Raw genomic sequence first — 18302 nt, 5'->3', positions numbered from 1 at the left:
CCGAGCAGCATCCAAGTGGCATTCAGGCTGCTAGCCCCAGGGCCGATGTCACAGGGAGGGCAGAATCCAGATCCCCAGACATGTGGGGTTGCATCCAGGTTTGGTGTGTCTCCTCCACCTCCCTGAGCTGAATCTGCTTGTGAGGAGAGAACACATCTGGGAGCAAGTCGGATCTGGGCCTTTGGCCGTTTGCTATTATAAATTGTACATTAGCTCCTTCCCTGGTAGCTTCAGGCTCCGTACCTGAGAAGCGCTGGGGCTGTTATGTAATTTTCCTTCCTATGTGTGCTGGGGAGATTCACCCTGCCCGGGCCCAATCCAGGATGCAAGAAAACCTGGATTTCAGCTTGTAGGAGTCCAGTGGCTGCTTCTGCATGGAATCCTCTTTATTTACAGAGGAGGGGAGACTCAGCCCCTGGGCAGGGGGCCGGCATGAGGCCAAAGCTCTGCTCACATCCGGCTGATGTCTTGGCCCCCTGCCCAGCTTTGAATCTCTCCCAGAGGTGCAAAGATGCCTGGAAATCCAGGTGTGAATATGAACTACCAAAGCAAAATAACACTGCTGATGTGAAATGGACTGAGGGGGTAGGGCAGCATGTTCCTTGGGGCAGCTCTCGCCTCCCTGTGGTCACATTCTCCACTCAGCCTGGCCCTGGGGGCCTTCACTCACTTGTGGGGAGAGATGGGGATAAGATACGGAGATCAGGTGATTTGGCTTGGACCCAGCGGGGGAGGTTTGGTGGGAACAGGAGGTCCAGTTCCACTCGGCTTAGCCTGTTCCCAAGGCCCTTGGGATGTGATGCTGGGAAGACCAAGCTGGCGTAGTCCTCTGCTGCAGTGGAGAGCAGAGAAGCTGTGTGCGTACCACCGCACTCCCAGTTGGGTTGTCGGCGGTGGGCATCAGACCTGAGACCTCACGAGAAAGCAGCCAGCTCTGTTAGCTAAGGCTGTAGCATCTTTATCAACCTGCACCTGTGACTGGGCCACTGTGCAGGGAGGACAGAGATGTTCTCCTGAGCTCTCCAGCCCAAGGCAGTGCTGGTGCATTCGGCACAGGTGACATCTGAACATAGGGGTGCTCTCCCTTCGAACCTTCTCCCTTGATACCTGCAAAGTGTCCAGCCCAGGCAGAGATGGGAACTGTCGCAAGGATCTCGCTCCACCTTGTCAGGCTTTGGCTGGAGTTAAGAGGATTCATTCTGAGTGCAGCTAAGAGGGGTACAGAGATTCATGAGATGACACAGGGGGCAGGAATAACAGCAGTTCGCTCGCCTTTGCTACCTTCCCTCTGAGGACTTGCAGAGCTCTACAGACATGAATGAGTTAAGCTTTGCCCCCCTTCCCCTGCCCCACAATGAGTTAGGCCATGTCCCCATTGTATAGATGGGGAAACTGAGGCACACAGCGGGCTTGTGAGTTGCTCCCGTAGGAAGTCAAATGGAAGAGCTGGGAATAGTAGCTGGGTCTCCTTACCCCTCTGCCCCACCAGTCTTGTGCCTTGTTGACGTGTGTTAAACATGATTACAGAGTGTAGAGAAGACAAGCCTATAATGAACAGCTCAAGGTCCATATGTTCTCTCTAGTGTGCCAGTGCAACACTGCCATCTACTGGCTTCAATCAGCAGTGCTCAACTATGTGTCATAGCCTCAGTACTGCTAAGAGATTCATCTGTAGTTCACGTGGTGGTGGTAAGGAAGGGATGCTTTTGGAACAGAGGGTTGAATTCAAGCCAGGTGTGGTGTCGCAGTTCATAGAATCATAAAATCATAGACTTTAAGGTTAGAAGGGACCATTATGATCATCTAAGTCTGACCTCCTGCACAGTGCAGGCCACAGAATCTCACCCACCCACTCCTGTATCAAACCTGTGTCTGAGCCATTGAAGTCCTCAAATCGTGGTTTAAAGACTTTAAGGTGCAGAGAACCTTCCAGCAAGTGACCCATGCTCCACGCTGCAAAGGAAGGTGAAAAAAAACCAGGGGGAAAAACCTCTGGAGGAATTCCTTCCCGACCCCAAATATGGCGATCAGCTAAACCCTGAGCATGTGGCTCTCATGGTGAGTGTAGCTTCTGTATGTTATTGTCCTCTGCCCAGCAGTAACTAATGTTGGGGTCTTGCAGGTCGGCTTTTCATCAGAGGAGAAATGATGGGGTGGAGTCTGGCTGTATTCCTAGTACAGCTTGTTTGTTTACACTTCATGCAGCCGTCCTGGAAGAGAGGTGGTCCCATGCAGCATGCAGGCAGTCCCCTCTCTGTACTCGTGGCCTAAACTCCAATGCCCGGTGCTCAGGGGACAGCTCTGCCGCAAGAATTAACTCTGGTTAAAGAGCTCAAGGCATGGCACAAACTCCTATGCCATTTGCCACAGCTCCCCAAAACAGAATCTACATCACAAAACCAACAGTGATGCAGCATTTCTTCCAAGACTGCTTGCATGCTTAGAAAAACCATCAGTTCACCACCCAGTGACCCCTGCCATGGAGACATGTAATACATGGCTGTGTCACCAGGGGTAGCTTCTTTCTCCATGATGTTGTTAAGTGTTTGTGCTCATCACATACTCCTCACCCTGTCGCCTGCATCCAAGATCACTAAGGGTATTGTTCGTCCACACTATCTTTTCCATCTCTGCTCAGTAGACTGCCTGGAGTGCAATGCTATAAACATTCATTTGCTCTCTAGCCTTATGCAAGTCTCACAATCGATCTTTGCCTCAGTTTCCTCATCTGTAAAACAGGGGGAGGGGCTCCCTGATGAGAGAGTGATAAGGTTTCATTAGTGACTGTTTGCAAAGTGCTGGGAGATTCTTGAATGCTGGTAACTGCATGGTTAAAATGACTGCCCCAAAGGTATTTTCCATTGTGAGCTCTTTGCGGGGCTAGAGGGTGGGGGGCAAGTCTGCCTCTCTAGTTATAAATTGCTGAGTATAACAGGGGCTCTGGGAACCCTGGGAATATTGATATTAAATAATAAGGATAGGAGCAGTTCGCTTGTGGCTAGAGCTGGTGGGGAGAAATGTCCATGAATGGGACTTTTGGTAGTGACTTAGCTGGAGGGCCAGGTTACTGCAGAAAGTCACCTCTGTGGCGGGAGGAGGGCAAAGATAACTGTGGGGATACTGAGGCAGAGCCCTGTAATGCTGGATCTTGCTGGAAGGGGTGCTCTAAGTCGGTGAGGCTGTACCCAGAGTTATCATAATTAGTGACAACAATAATTTTGGAAAGGAGATTATACCTCATGCGTCAAGGCTTAACAGAACTATTAGAGTTCATGGTGAGACCTTGGGGGGGTGGGAGGTGAGATTATCCCACATCTGCCTGCCGTGTGTTTTTTTGCACCTTCCTTTGAGGTGCTGGTGCTGGTTATTGTCAGAGACAGAATATGGGCTAGTTGGGCCTTGAGTCCAGTCCAGTTGGGCAGGTCCTGTGTTCACAGGAGCACCCAGTTGCTAACAAATGGAGGAGAACTCTGTCCGGGCTTGTCACCCAGAAGGTTTGTAGCAGAAACCAGATTCTGATAGCTCCCCTCCTCCTATCAGAGAAGAGAAACACCGAGTCTCCTCCACCTCCAATCAGAACAGCTGGAGTTTCACATGCTGACAAGGAACAAACCAAAGAGTGTTTGTGGATAGGAATTATTTCAAATAATGCCTCTGTTGGAGGAAAGCTGGGGCGGCTCCAGGAACACAAACCCCGACGGCATGAGCTGAGGAAAGGAAAAGGACCTGGGGATTACAGTGGATGAGAAGCTGGATGTGAGTCAGTAGTGTGCCCTTGTTGCCAAGAAGGCTAATGGCATTTTGGGCTGTATAAGTAGGGGCATTGCCAGCAGATTGAGGGACGTGATCATTCCTCTCTATTCAGCATTGGTGAGGCTTCATCTGGAGTACTGTGTTCAGTTTTGGGCCCCACACTGCAAGAAGGATGTGGAAAAATTGGAAAGAGTCCAGCAGAGGGCAACAAAAATGATTAGGGGGCTGGAGCACATGACTTATGAGGAGAGGCTGAGGGAACTGGGATTATTTAGTCTGCAGAAGAGAAGAATGAAGGGGTATTTGATAGCTGCTTTCAACTACCTGAAAGGGGGTTCCAAAGAGGATGGATCTAGACTGTACTCAGTGGTACTGGATGACAGAACAAGGAGTAATGGTCTCAAGTTGCAGTGAGGGAGGTTTAGGTTGGATATTAGGAAAACCTTTTTCAGTAGGAAGCTGGTGAAGCACTGGAATGGGTTACCTAGTGAAGTGGTAGAATCTCCGTCCTTAGAGGTTTTTAAGGTCAGGCTTGACAAAGCCCTGGCTGGGATGATTTAGTTGGGAATTGGTCCTGCTTTGAGCAGGGGATTGGACTAGATGACCTCCTGAGGTGCCTTCCAACCCTGATATTCTATGATTCTATGATCTGTTCTAAATGATCCAGCCACAGCACCTGGGTCTGTCACCAAGAAAGCCAGAGCTGGGTTCTCATTGGCCACCTGCCGAAAGTGGATTCTGGCTCATTTCCCTGATTAGGGACTGATCATAGCTTCACAGGCTCAGTAGTGTACTAAGGGCATGAAACCATTGTTTTGGATTTTGTTCGATCCTCCTTGTTTCACCTGTGGCTTGCTTTGCAGCTCCCTGTCTGTGTCTCTGCTTTGCAGCTGGAGGAAGAGTGGTGAAGGACTCAGGAGTCACGTTCTCTGGGACAGTTAAACTGTCTCTGTAATTCTACTTCTTTGGCCAAGCCCTGAGCCTTTCCTGGCATGGGGAGTGCTTGGCTGACATCAGAAGCGGGCATTTTGAGCCAGGGCTGAAGACAGCTGGGTAGAGCGGGGAGGACAGTAGAGCATCAGCCATGTGGATGGATGTATGAAGGTTTGGACGCGAGAAGCAGCCCTTGTGGGCTGTGGAAGATGTGGGGAACTCTGCAGTGAGGCTGGCCAGTTGCGCTTTGGGAACCTCCTGGGGAAAGTGTTAATTGCTCTGGGCCTTGGTTTGCTTCTTTGTACCCTCTCCTCTCAGTGGGGGAAGGAAGGGGCAGGGGACATGGTAAGAGACAAGAGCAGTGAGGGTGAGGGTCTGGGACGGGACTGGGGAGGTGAAGGGGGTCGGGGCTAGGAACCAGGGACTGGGAGTAGGTCTGAGCTGCTGTTCTCTGGAAGGGCTCTGAGCGCCCTGTAGGGGCAGCGCTAATCGCAGCACTGCTGCGCTCAGGGTGCCTGCTGGATGGCACCACCTTGATCCTCTGCCAGGTGAGGCAAGTGTCTGTGGAGAGTGGCAGAGCAGCTTGGAGCATTGTGAGCAGTGCCCCCAGGCCTCTACTCCCCTTAGGCACCCGCAGGGTATAGAGTGCCAGCACAGAGCCCATCGGCCAACCTCAGGCAGGGCTTCCAGCTCCCCTCCTCCACCTCTCTGTCCTTTCTCCCTCCCCCAGCCCCTGATGGGACTTCTAGATTTCAGTTCCCAGGGGCCAGATTCTGAACCAGGTGCCAGATTGGGCCATGCTGGAGGATCAGGAGCCCAGGAGGGCGATGGAACTGACAGGATAGTGGGGTGAGAGTTAGGGAGATGCAAATCCTGAGTGACCTTTGACTTCCCTAATGGATATTCAGAGAGGTCCAGCTATTCCTTGCTCCCCGCACCTGCCTCCACTCTTCTCTGCTGTATCCAGCCACTGGGGGTCAGGTGAATAGGCAAGACTTTATGCCATCCCTTCAGGATCTTCAGTGGCAGCTAGCTGGCCAACCTAAACTCTCCTGCATTAATCCTAGGTAAGAATCCACCTCTCTGCCCTAGAGATTTTGCCCTCATGGTAGTGCAGTACTAGGTTCCTCCCCCAGCTCCCCAGAGTCCATTTTAATTTTCTGTGTTGGGAAAATAAACTTAAGGCAAAATGAAAAATCTTTTGCTTCCTTGTTTCCCTTCCTCTTCCACTTTCCCCAGTAGGGAGGGATCATTAACCCCGCCCTGAGGAGGAGGGGGAGCGGCCAACAAGGGCAGGAAGAAAAGGAGAACTAGTAACATCTTGCTTGTCTCGAGCAGCTTTCCCACCTTGTGCTGTACATGCTGTACATCAGTTCTCCTACCATGGAAATGTAATCATCTCTGGAGTGGAACTCATCATCACCATGGCAAATCCCGTAGGGCGGGTGCCTCCTGGCCAGTTGAGTGCATCCTGGGGCCATCTCTGGCTAGGTCCTTAAGTGGTCTTGCTGGATATCGAGCTGGGGAGGAACTTACCATCTGTTTAAATGCACCTAGCAACACTGCACACCAGCTTGGGCGAGGAAGCCTGCCGCTAGCTAGAAGCTCAGAAGAAATTTTGCTAGGGAGGCCATGTATGGACCATGGCCAGGGGATACCAGGAGCTGCACCCCATCCTTGTAAAAGAGTGCCATAATCTCCCCAGCAGCACAGCGCCCCCTAGCACCAGGTCCATGAGGCCAGGGCCATTTATTGGATTGCCGTTAGAACTCCCAGCGTCCGGGTGAGCCATGGAGTCTCTGGCCCAAGTGTCAACGCAACCTGCTGTGTCTTAGCTTGGGAAGTGTGCTAAGAACCCAGTCCAAGGGGAAAGAGCTGCAAACACTCAGCTCTGTGGACTCCAGCGAGGTCTCTCCCACGTGGCAGGTGAGAGCTTCGCTCCCCTCCAGCTCCTAATCTGCGTGGGTCTTGCCAACTGAGCCCTACATCCTGCTTGAAGAGAGGCTGCATGGAGAGCTATTGACCTGCTGTTCTAATTGCCTGACATTCTGTTTAGTAAACCCTAATTACTGCAGCCAGGAGTTAAATGGGAGGCTGTTAAATGGGGATTGACAGCTGGGGCCAGGGACCTAATTACAGACGTTCCTCGTGCCCAGCACGAGTGTGCACTGCCGCTGTTGCCTTGGAAACACGCAGGCCCCACATGCCGTGTGGGAAGGAAATTGCAAGCATCAGACAGCCAGGCCCGGTGGGCGCTTGTTCTTTAAGTCTGTGTGGGCAGGTGTTTGCTTGATGCTGCTAGGCGAGGGAAGCACCCGGGGGATCATTAGCGTGAGGGGCAAATGTCGGGAGCCTGATGCCCATATCACTGCTGCAGTGACTTTGGGGGGCTCAGACCGGACGCTAAGATGAAATGCCCTGAGGGGAAGGCAGGGCTAGCAGTGAGCAGGGTGCTGGCGCTTGATGCAGTCAGTGCTCCATGCCCACTGTAAGGGCTCATGACAATATCCAGCCCCAGCCCGTAGCCTAGTTGCGATGCCAGGGATGGAGCGGAGGGTATGGCAGCCAAGCTGGCTGGAAAACATGCTGTAGGGTGGGAGTGCCGAACACGGCTGAGCTGGGAGACGAGGAAGCGCAGGACGACGGGAGATTAGAGTGCTGCTTGGTTGTCAGCCCTGGAGCAGGTACTGCATGGCTAGAAGCAGCGGACACTGCCTCATGCCTGACCTGGAGGGACTGTCTGTGAGGCTGGGAGGGAAGTTTGGCCTCCCATAACCTGTTCCGTCCTTGGCTTCTCCGCTGGGGCTACCACGGGGAACACAGGCTGAGAGCCACCGACTCATCGGCCATGAGGGGCCCCCAAGAGCTGTCAGAGGAGGCAATTCTGAGCCGCTCCACAGCTGAGCTGCAGAGCTGGGTTCCTGTGGTGAAAGGCTCCAATGCTGTTCCTCTGGCACACAGGGTACATCTCTACTGCAAAAAGCTCTGGCAGGCGGCACTGACTCTCTGAGCCCGGCCTACAGAGGTGGGCTGATGATCTGGTGCTAAAAATTCCTACTCAGGCTCTGACACCTGGCCAGGGGGTTGGTCTCTGAGCCCAACCAGGAACATCTGCACAGCGCATCTTAGTGCCATAATGTGAGTCCAGCAAGCCTGAGCCCGAAGACCTAGCTGTAACTCACTACTGCTGGAATGGTGTTGTTTGTAGTGTAGACATACCCACAGAGGTGCCAGCTCAGATCAGGGCTGAGCACTGGACGGACACAGACAGTGTGGCCTGGAGCTGGCTAGCCCTGTTCAGTCAGCCCCACTTGTTCCATAATTAGCTGTCTCCCAGTCTCAGGGGCAGGACTAGCGGAGGTGGGTGACAGCCTGAAACACCTGGACCTCAGCAAAGGGCAGAAAACCCAGCTTAGAGAAGGACCCACAGGAAGCAAGTTGGGTTCCTGTTGAAGGCCCAGGAAGGACTCTAGGGAAGCAGTCAAGGAGTCAGTGCCCTACCCAGGGACGCGATTCAAAAGTAACCTAGAGGGGCTGGGAACAGAGCCCAGAGGGCAGGCTGTAGGCAGCCTAAGCAGGGTGGAAAAACCTCATTACCATGGAAGAGGATTGAACTCTGAAGGGGCTGTGCTCTGTGAATCCCTGGGAGACACAGAAAATCCTGCTGAGGGGAAACTGAGGCAGGGTGTGCCTGCAGCCCCATGATCAGCCAGCAGGGGGTGCTACAGTGCAGCATATCCTGTGACATAGCGGCTGCCCCAAAGAGCTTACAATCTAAATATACAGACAGGGCAGGAAGTATCATTGTCCCCAGCTTCCAGAGGGGGAAACTGAGGCACAGAGTGGCTAAGTCACTTGCTCAGGGGAGCCTGTAGCAGAGCAAGGAATTGAACCCTTGTCACCTGAGATCTGGGCAGTGCCTCAATCCTTCTTCCAGCTCCCATTAGCCAGAGGGAGCAGGTATTTGTCAGTAATCGAAGCCAGGCAGCATCCCAAGTTTGATTTGTGTGGCATGGGCCGGAGTGCTCACAGTCACCTGGGAAGGGTGTCTGAGTTCGGCTGCTGCAACACGGATTGAGGTGCATACATGTGCCAGGTGCGCAGACCTTTCTCAGCTGGTCACATTTCAGGCTGAAATGGTCTAGCTTTTGGAGAGCTCGGTGAAAATGGTGCTGCTGCTGCTGCTTTGAGTCAAAGATTGAACAGAAAAATTCCTATCCCTTCTGTTTTAAAGGTGGGGAGGAGAGACGTCCCCTTGCCATCCTTTGTTGAGTTAGCTAGGGGGTCCCCGGGACTTGTGTTGGCTTGCTCCAGGATGATTTCCCTATGTCAGGCAGCACCAAGAGGATTTCACAGGCTGGGAACAGGGGAAGCTGGTTAGCAAACCTGCTCTTATAGGTTCCAGGGTCAGCAGGAACCATTGTGATCATCTGGGCTGACCTGCACAGTACGTGCCAGAGTACTTCCCTGAATTAACCCCTGCTTGAACTAGAGATGATCTTTTAGAAAAACATCCACATTTTGATTTGAAAATTGCCCGTGATGGAGAATCCACCCAAGCCTTGGTCAGTTATCCCAGTGGTTAATTACCCTCCCTGTTAAACATTCACGCCTAACTTTCAATCTGAATTTCTCTAGCTTCAACTTCAATCTTGTTATGCCTTTCTCTGCTAGATTGAAGAGCCCATTGTCAAGTTTTTGTTCCCAACAGAGATACTTACAGACCCTGATAAAGTCATCCCTTAACCTTCTGTTGGTTCAGTGAATTAGGGCTTGTCTACATCAGAAAGTTGCAGCGCTGGTGAGGGAGTTACAGCGCTGCAACTTTGAAGGTGTACACATCTGCAGGGCATCACCAGCGCTGCAACTCCCTGTTTGCAGCGCTGGCCGTACTCCCGTTTTGTCTCGGGTGTAGAGGATCCAGCGCTGGTTTGCTCTCCCGTTCCCCGAGCAAGCAGGTCTCCTTCCCTGCGGTTTGCAGGGGGTTCGGGAACGCGAGAGCAAACCGCGGCGAAGCGGGTCTCCTTTCCCGGTTTGCTCTCTCGTTCCCCGAACCCCGAGCAAGCTGGTCTCCTTCCCTGCGGTTTGCAGGGGGGTTCGGGGAACGCGAGAGCAAACCGCGGCGAAGCTGGTCTCCTTTCCCGGTTTGCTCTCCCGTTCCCCGAACCCCCCCTTGAAGCCGCCCAACAGCGCTGCAGTGTGGCCACATCTAACACCACTTGCAGCGCTGGTTGCTGTAAGTGTGGCCACTCTGCAGCGCTGGCCCTATACAGCTGTACTAATACAGCTGTAACTACCAGCGCTGCAAAATTTTAGATGTAGTCAGAGCTTCTTCAGTCTCTCACTATAAGGAAGGTTTTCCAGCCTTTCTCTGCTGAGTACCCCACACCCTGAGCTCAGAAAGCTGGCTTGAATCCACCCTGCCGTTCCACTTTAAATGAGCCTCTTCCAGCCTCTGTCAAAATGGCTGCTTGTATTCCACAGTTTTGATTGTGGTTTTTGACAGGGGCAGCTGAGCCCGGGCAAACTCCGTGCCTGGGTGGGTTTGCAGTATTGTGCATATTCCCTTTAAGTGTGGGTGTCTGGAATGAGCATGTGCGAAGTGAGGATGATGGCAGAGCAGCCTGGAGGTCCGCTATCACAGCTACTGGTCTGAGTGTAGCAGCACCGTGCACCGGGGATGCGCTTAGAAATGCAGGAATAAAGGTAGGGATTAAAGATTCTTTCTGGGGTGAGCTCAGAGCGTTCAGCTCTCTGGAGATGTCTGCAGATGCTGGCAACTGGAGATCAGCTGGGGACTAGCAGGGCTGCGCGTTTGTTCTTTACATGTCTGTGCAGATTAGATTTCGTGCCCTCTTTTTGATAAGCAAACCAGGGGATCTAAACCCTGCAGTGGTCCTCCCTTTAGCAGGCCCTGGCTGTTTGAGGAAAAATACTGTGAATTGGTGCCCGGAAACTGCCTCTGGACCAGAGCTCCCGGTCTCTGATTAGATCCCTCTCCTACATTATGTTTCCCTTTTGTGTGCATGCCCTGGTGGACTGGCCCTTCAGCAGGGGTGCCCAGGGACTGGTGCTGGCTATCATTTGTTGCTCGGCATCTGGCGAGCAGGGTGCGAAGTGGGGTCCTTTCACAGGGCGAATTTATTCCATGGGCTCTGCTCCTCCTCTCCTCCCCAGCATTCCTGCTGAGTCTCGCAGGCTTGATCCATCCCCTCCCCCTGACCTGATCCAAAACCCAGCAGAGTCTATGCAGAGCCAGCTCTTGACTTCAGTGGGCCCGAGCTCCTCAGATCTGAGAGGAATTAAGCGCAGTTGTAAGAATCAGGGGAGGGTGCTGCATCAGCAGGGCAAATGGAGCCAGAGAGGGCCCCTGTGTACACACAGGTGTGGACTGTGGGGACTGGCTCCCAGCATGCAATGCTCCTTTGTGAGCTGGACAGCAGCTCTGCAGAGGGGATGCTGCACCCAGAGTCAGCTAGGGCAAAGAGAGGTTGCTGGACAGAAGTCAGGCATTCAGCCATGGGGTCCTAGAGGCTCCCCAGCTGGGAGGCAGGCTAACCCCACCACGGAGCCAGCTGGGGCAGGGGGTGGGGCACTTGCCTTGGGTAGCTGCTCTGGAACATGAGAATCTGATGCTATTGACTCCGGTGTAGTTATTCCTGATTTACACCAGTGTGTCTGGGGGGAGGGAGGAATCTAGCCCTGCACCATGCATTGCGGTGGGGATATACAACAGCTCGCTCTCTCTTTCTCTCTCTCTCTCTCACGCACACACACAAACACACACACAAGGCTGGCTAGATGCAGGGCCACTCACTAGCCATACTGGGCTGCACCCCGGATTCTTGCATCTTCCCCTGTCCCCACCCCTCCATCTCTGACTTTCACCTTCTCTGATCCAGGGGGCTGGCCTCCTTCTGCCAGCAATGGTCCCACCTACAGCTGGTAGGCAGGGGGTGTCCCTTTACAGACTGGCTCCCCCATCCAGGGTGTCCCTGTGTGGCTGCTGTTGGATCCCTTGCAGACTGGCTCTGCTGTCTGAGTGCAGGGGAAGCTGGGCTGGGTAGGGAGCTGGAAGGAATGAATAGTTCCCATGCCATCCTTGGCTCTGGCAGAGTGGGGAGGGGAGACAGACCTGACCAGCTCCCCTGGCCCCTGTTATCTCTAGGTTTGGTTTAGCAGGATAACGGGATGGGGGTGAGAGGGCTGCTGGAGTGTTTTCCCATGGGTTGGGGGTTCTTGGCCAGTTGGGAGAGCTGTGACATGCTACCAGTGTCCTGGACATTCAGATCAACAAGAGGGAAGGACATTAACCTGGACCAAATTTGGGTTAACCCCTTTGGGGCCCAGTGCAGTTGTGTCTGTATTATGTGGCATTGCATGCACCTTCTCCAGTCGGGAGCCAAGAGGCTTGTGAACATCTGTCATCAGCCTGGGAGGCCACCCCCAGGGGAGATTTGCATAGGTTGGGTCAAATCAGGCTCTCCAAAGACCAGCAGGCAAAGCAAAGTCTTTTGGATGAATAGCTAGAGTTTAAACAGGCTCAGGGCCTTCTTCCTGGCCCAGCGAAGGAACAGGACCGCTGGCCCACAGAGGACCCCAATCCTGAGGGGAGGGTTGAAGGGACTGGGCCCGCCATGGTCAGGTGATCCTGGTGAGCTTATCAGCATGCTTGTAGGTTCTTGTCGTGTTTCTCTGACCCTTTCTACCAGAAGACTAAAATGGGCTGGCTGAGAGCGGTAGCTTTTAGCTCTGGCAATCAATCCAGCAGTCTCTGAGGAGAAACTGACCTGTCTCCCTGGGCAGCCTATCTGTGCTAGGAATACACAGTGAAGGCAAGGGACTGTGCAGCCTGGAAATACCTCGCTGCACCCAGCAGCCAGGGAGCTGAGTGCCTGAGGGCAGGTATGGACCACTGCCAGAAGAGACAGATGCAGTTGCCCTGAGCTGTAACAGCACGCACCAGGTACCATGATTTCATAGTGTAAGCGCCGCCCCCTTGTGGGCTCTAGAGACGCCCAGGCCCCATCCCCTGTCTAATACCATCCCTCAGAGCGCAGTGCCAGACACGCTGTTGCTAAGGAAGATGCTGTAGGTGCTTTGGTTGCTAAGGCCGCCTCTGCCAATGGCCTCCAGCGCCACGCTCCTCCCAGTGCCCCAAGTGACCAGCTGCGACCCCCAGCAGGCTGCAGAGCAGGCGCCCATGCAGGTGGGCTCCCATTCATTTCATCAGCTCATGGTCATTGCTTGGGATAGTGAGGCAGCACCAGGGAGTGCTTAAAGCAGGGAGACTTGGGTTTCATTCCTGACACTGCCTGTGTCACCCAGGGCCAGTCGCGGCCCTTCTCTGGCCTCATTTTCCCCATGTGTGCAATTGGGGGGATGCTGCAGCTCACGCTGGGATCTGGAGGGAAAGGCATGGTGTAAGTGATGGATATAAGGGCCATCAGCAGAAAGGGGGACCAGTGGGTCATGCTGGGAGCCGGGAGGTGGGATAGAGTGAAGGAGGCTGAATAGTGAGAGGCACGTTCCTGACTGGGCGCTCTGGGAAGAGGGAGCTCACTCGGCTCAGTCCAGAGTGGAAGGTGCATTGGCACGCGGTCTGCCATGGACAGCCCTGTCCTCTCCTGATGGAGCGGGCTGGGGGCCCCAGAATTCTGCCAGGTCTGTGATTGAGGGAGAGTTCCTGTGATACATGAAGGGAGGGGGAAGTAGCTCCCTTTGATGAACACCCACCCAGCCAGTTAGCGGTAAAATCTCTTTTGGTCAGGCACTGACTCCTTTTTTTTTTTCCCCCTGTGGGCTTATTAACTCTTTACAGGTAAAGCAAGCAGAGAATAGACCAAGGGGGATTTTACAGATTTTACAGCTAACTGGCTGGCTAAGTGTCCATCAAAGAGAGCTACTCCCCCCCTTCATGTATCACAGTCCCCCAGAGGGAAGGGGCCCTCCTATGGTTCCGGCAGCCACCCCACAGAGCCTGTGGCAAGGATGGTCTCAGGCAGGACCATGGAGGCAGCAGCCTAGAGCTATGGATAAGGGAGCTGGCTGGGGGATTGCTCACTAACAGACATGCCCTGGCCTCTGCCTCTGTCCACCCGTCGCCCTTCCCAAGGGGGTGCCCTGGTCAGGTGAGGCTTCAGGCACATCCCAGAATCCTTTGCACTTAGCTGCCATGGCTTCCTTTGAAAACTTGAGAGCAAAGGATTCTGGGAAGCTGTGGGGCACTAACGGCACATGTAGCGTGGGAGTGAGCAGAGCCGGAGACCCGCCTGCCCCTTGAGAGGAGGATGGAACCAGTGCTGGGGGTCAGGAAGGATGAGGCAGCCCCACAGTCCTGTGGGCAAAGAGGAAGGGGACAGTGCCAGCTAAGAGTCCTATGGCACTTTATAGACTAACAGACATATTGGAGCATGAACTTTCGTGGGTGAATACCCACTTCATCGGATGCGTGCCAGCTACTGGGCCGTTGTAGCACTGCCCATGGGCCTCCCTGCATAGCTTCCCCTAGGGTAGGGTGGGGGAGTCTCTTTGTGGCTTCTGGCGCAGCATGGCTCACTCTGTCTGGCTCAGGATGCCTCTGAGGCAGAGCCTGACAGCTTTACTGATACTTTTTAAAGTGCGCTGACAGATGGCTGCATTACGGAAGGGGAGAACTGTCCATAAATTACCAAGGAAACATCTCCCTGTCCCCTAGGGCACAAGCTGCAAACACATTCTGATCCTAGCTGGGAACTGCCAAGGGGTCACTGTCCTCCACTGATTTCCAGCTGCCGAGCATACCTGAGGGGAAAGGAGCAGGGTAGAAGAAGGGAGACCAGTCAGTCTCATATGGGATGGGGGGCCAATCGAGACCTTGAGATCATGTCTGGGAAGCTGTGGTCTCTGGAGACACTGATGCTGTTCCATTGCCGCGAGTCTCAGGACAGACTGTTTGATCTCTCTGGGTGGTGCTGACATGAGAGCTCCCTTAGCTCCAGGATCAGAGCCCCTTGGAAATCCCACTGTGTTGGCGGGAAGAAATGCCAAGCACTAGTTAACCAGTTTGGTGTGCTGAGCAGAAAGACCAAAGCTGAGGAAGCTCAGTTTTTATTCAAAATGGGAACCAGGCCGCCAGTTCTCCTGGATGGCTTTGGAAATCTCAGCCCAGGTGCCTCCAGGCTTGGAGAAGGTTGGGATCAGCCCTGATTGAGGTCAGGCATTTCCCTCACCCCGATCCTCTAACTATTGGGAGACGTCACCCTGGAGGTCTGTCCTGCTCTGGAAGCCCATGCTATCATGAAGGATGGCATTGCCCCCACTTTGGAAACAGTGTCCCCAGGGCCAGTGCAACCATTTAGGCGGACTAGGCGGTTGCCTAGGGTGCCGAGATTTGGGGGCGCCAAAAAGCGCCCCCCAATTTTTTTTTAAATGGTTGAGCAGCTGCTGCTGCTGGGACAGAGAGGGAATCTGAGCGGCAGCCCAGGGTGTCCCCTGGGTCAGGGCGCCTCCGCGGCAGCCGGCAGCCCAGGGCCCCCTGGATCAGGACGCCGCCAGAGGGGGCGGCAGGCAGCTCCTGTGGAGCTGCCGCAGTGGTGCCTGCGGGCGGTCCGGTGGTCCGCGATCGGGTGGAGCTGCCGCAGTCGTGCCTGCGGATGGTCGGCGGCTCCGGGGACCTCCCGCAGACACCACTGCGGCAGCTCCACCGTAGCCGCGGAGCACTGGACCCTCCGCAGGCACCACTGCGGCAGCTCCACTGGAGCCGCGGGACCAGCGTGCGGGGCGGTGAAATTGACGTCCGCCTAGGGCGCTCAAAACCCTAGCGCCGGTCCTGAGTGTCCCTATGTAGGAGGCTCTTTGTTTCCTGTAGCTGGGGTTACCATGTGTTGCAGTCTGGGGCAGCTCTCATCTCTGGGAGACTGGGCTATAATGTGGGAATCCAAAGGGAGTAACCTTCAGAGCAGGAGGGAATGTCAGGCTAATGGCTGAGAAACTTCTGTTTAGCAGAACTTCTTCGGTGGCAGCCTCTGCAGCAGCAGGGGCAGGTGGGGAGCGTAGCCTGCCATGGGGCAGGAGAGGCCGCGCTGCTGCTGCTGTTCCCTGGCCCTGCTGCGCTGTGCAAAGAACGGCTGTAGGCACGAAGCAGTAGCAGCAGTGCGGCCTCTCCTGCCCCATGACAGGCTACGCTCCCCGCCTGCCCCTGCTGCTGCAGAGGCTGCCGCCGCCCTGGGCTCAGGCCGCCCAGCTCCCCCTGAGCATTGCCCAGTTCCTGCTGCTCTCGGCCGGCAGGTGCAGGCCCCAGCCAAGCCCGGTTCCTTGCGTCTCCTCCACAGCAGTGCCCCCCCACCCGCGTCCTCCTGGGTGGCCACGGCACCAGCGGTTGGGGAGCCCGAGAGGAGAAGAGGCCCCAGGGCAGGCGGGGGAGACTCTGAGGTGAAGAGGCTGCTGGCCCTGGGGTGGCCCAAGCACTGGAGACTGACAGGTACCTTCCCCTGCCCTATCCTGGCACCACCTGCCCCCAAGTCCAGTGAGTGTTACCTGCCCCACCAGCCTCAGTGCCCTGACCCATGCTGTCAGCCACCCCATGCTCACTGTGACACCAGCACCCCTTGGCAAAGGGCCCCCTGATCTTCACAAACAGCTGTCACCGCAGTCCTGACAAACGCACTGCACCCCACACGTGTCTTACAGGGCACTTACCCACAACGAGGAACGTGGAAGGGATCTACACGAGCCTGGTAACTTGTCAAGAGTGAGAATCTTTGTGAGATGTGTGCATGGGTAATATTGAAGGAATAATGTATTACCTTAAAAGTCTGCTTTATAGACTTGGAGTAGAAATTAGTCACCAGGAGATAATGGCTCTTTGGGCCAAGGGGGATTTGTCACTCTGCCTAACCTGGCTGGTGATGCAATGCAAGGCTCAATTGTTTAGCTTTGCACAATAGTAAGACTTTTAATGGGACACCATCAAAGGCAATGGCAAACAATTGAAACACCTTAAAGGTAAAAAAGAAACGTTACAACAGCCATTACCTGTTCTGACAGGCTGTTTATAATGCTAAGTGTACTAGTTTTTGGAGGGTGTCGGGGTTGGGGTGGGGGCGCAAGATGGAAGTTTCGCCTAGGGCACAAAATATCCTTGCACTGGCCCCTGGTGGTCAGGATCAGTTGATCATCTCTGTAAAAAGATGATTCCACCCAGCAGCAAAGCACCTGCTAGAATATTGGTCGCTACTGACTCCAGGGAAGAGCTACCCTTTGCTGAGTTCTGGAAGGTTTCCCCTTGCTAGCAACCAGGCCCTACACTGTTCAGCCTGTGGGATACAAAGAGACCACAGCCCCCGCTGAAGCAGAGATGGGTAGAAGAGAAACGACAGAAGTTGCAAACCCAGGAAACTCCTTAATAAGCAAGAGGTCTTCTCAGAGCTAAGCAGTTTGGAAGTTACGAACATTTTAAATGCTGTTCTTTCCCTTGTGTGCGCTGGAACTTTTCTGTTTTCTTCAATGCAGTTTTTAAATAGAATTTGAAAAATGCTCCAGTTGCCCACCTGCCATTTAAATGTTCATCACTTTAGAACTACTGATCTGATTTGCCTCAGCCTGGCATGACTTTTAAATCTCTGCTAGATCTACAAAACAAGCCAGGTCTGATGTTTCTGGCTTTGAGTTGTCAGCCATAATTGAACTAGTCCCATGTCCGGTAACAATGGATTCTATCCTTCCCCACCTCATCACATGAAAAAAAAGCCTGTGCCATGAAATGCTAGATAAGTAAATATGGTGAGATTTTCAAAAGTGCTCTGTGCTAGCCAAACTCTGGTCCCATTAAATCAATGGTAAAAGTCACATTCATTTCAATGGGAGCAGAGTTAGGCCAAGGCTTTGAAAATCCCTTTGAATATGAGATTTAGGCTCTGAAATGAGTTGCTCTAACAGGATTGCATCAGTCATGTTGAATACCAGTAGTGTATTCTAATCTTCTTCAGATGCCAACTTCAGAGCTGCTCAGGAAAGGACATCTTTTCCAGTGAATAACTTTGATGAAAATAAACCACAGAAACATTGTTTTAGTACAAATCTTTCATCCAGTCTTTTTACCTTCTCAGTGAAATGTTTTGGGTTTTGGTTGCTGCAGTTTTTAATTATTTTGTTGGTGGGAAAATGGGGCATTTTTTCCATTAACATTTCCATTTTGTTGAAAATGAAACCAAACATTTTGATGGAAATTGTCCTCAATTTTCTGAGATGGAAACACTAATGTTCTATTGTGAAGCTACTCTGTATAAAGTAAAGACTACCAGTCGTGGAGGCAAAGTCTCTATTCAGGGGTCCCATGGCTTGATATAGCCTCAATGAGGTATTCATGGCAGTTTTACTGAGATTCTCTATGGGTAAAATAAGGCAGAATGTGTATCTTATCCACCCACCCACCCAATCTGCCAATCAGTCTTGCACTTGCTTAGCTGCTAAGACCTAGCATCGGTGGTCTGTGATGTCCTCACAGATACAGAACATGGAGCTGAATCTCTGGTGCTGGAGTAGTTGGAGGAATGGAGAAGAAAACCCTGCCCCAGGGCTTGGCAGGATAATTTTTTTTTGCCCTGCTTGTGCAAAAAGGAACCCCTCACAAGAGT

The 18302-nt window shown here is 53.4% G+C and overlaps 1 protein-coding gene across 10 annotated transcripts in view; it reads left to right on the top strand.

The window, feature by feature from the left end:
• The window catches only part of CELF6 (CUGBP Elav-like family member 6), a 222244-nt gene that overhangs the window by 20648 nt on the left and 183294 nt on the right, over nt 1-18302 (top strand). For 2 of the 10 annotated variants that reach the window (XM_030578564.1, XM_030578560.1), the window contains exon 1: nt 10317-10392. The exons of the other annotated variants lie outside the window; for them this stretch is intronic. The gene's annotated coding sequence lies outside the window, so the exon portion shown is untranslated. Of the gene's footprint in view, nt 1-10316; nt 10393-18302 lie in introns of those variants that run through there. 10 annotated transcript variants of the gene reach the window in all.

The sequence above is a fragment of the Gopherus evgoodei genome, chromosome 10 (assembly GCF_007399415.2).
Source record: "Gopherus evgoodei ecotype Sinaloan lineage chromosome 10, rGopEvg1_v1.p, whole genome shotgun sequence".
NCBI lineage: Eukaryota > Metazoa > Chordata > Testudines > Testudinidae > Gopherus > Gopherus evgoodei.
The sequence above is the reverse complement of the archived record's forward strand: the minus strand, read 5'-3'. Positions and strand labels throughout refer to the sequence as shown.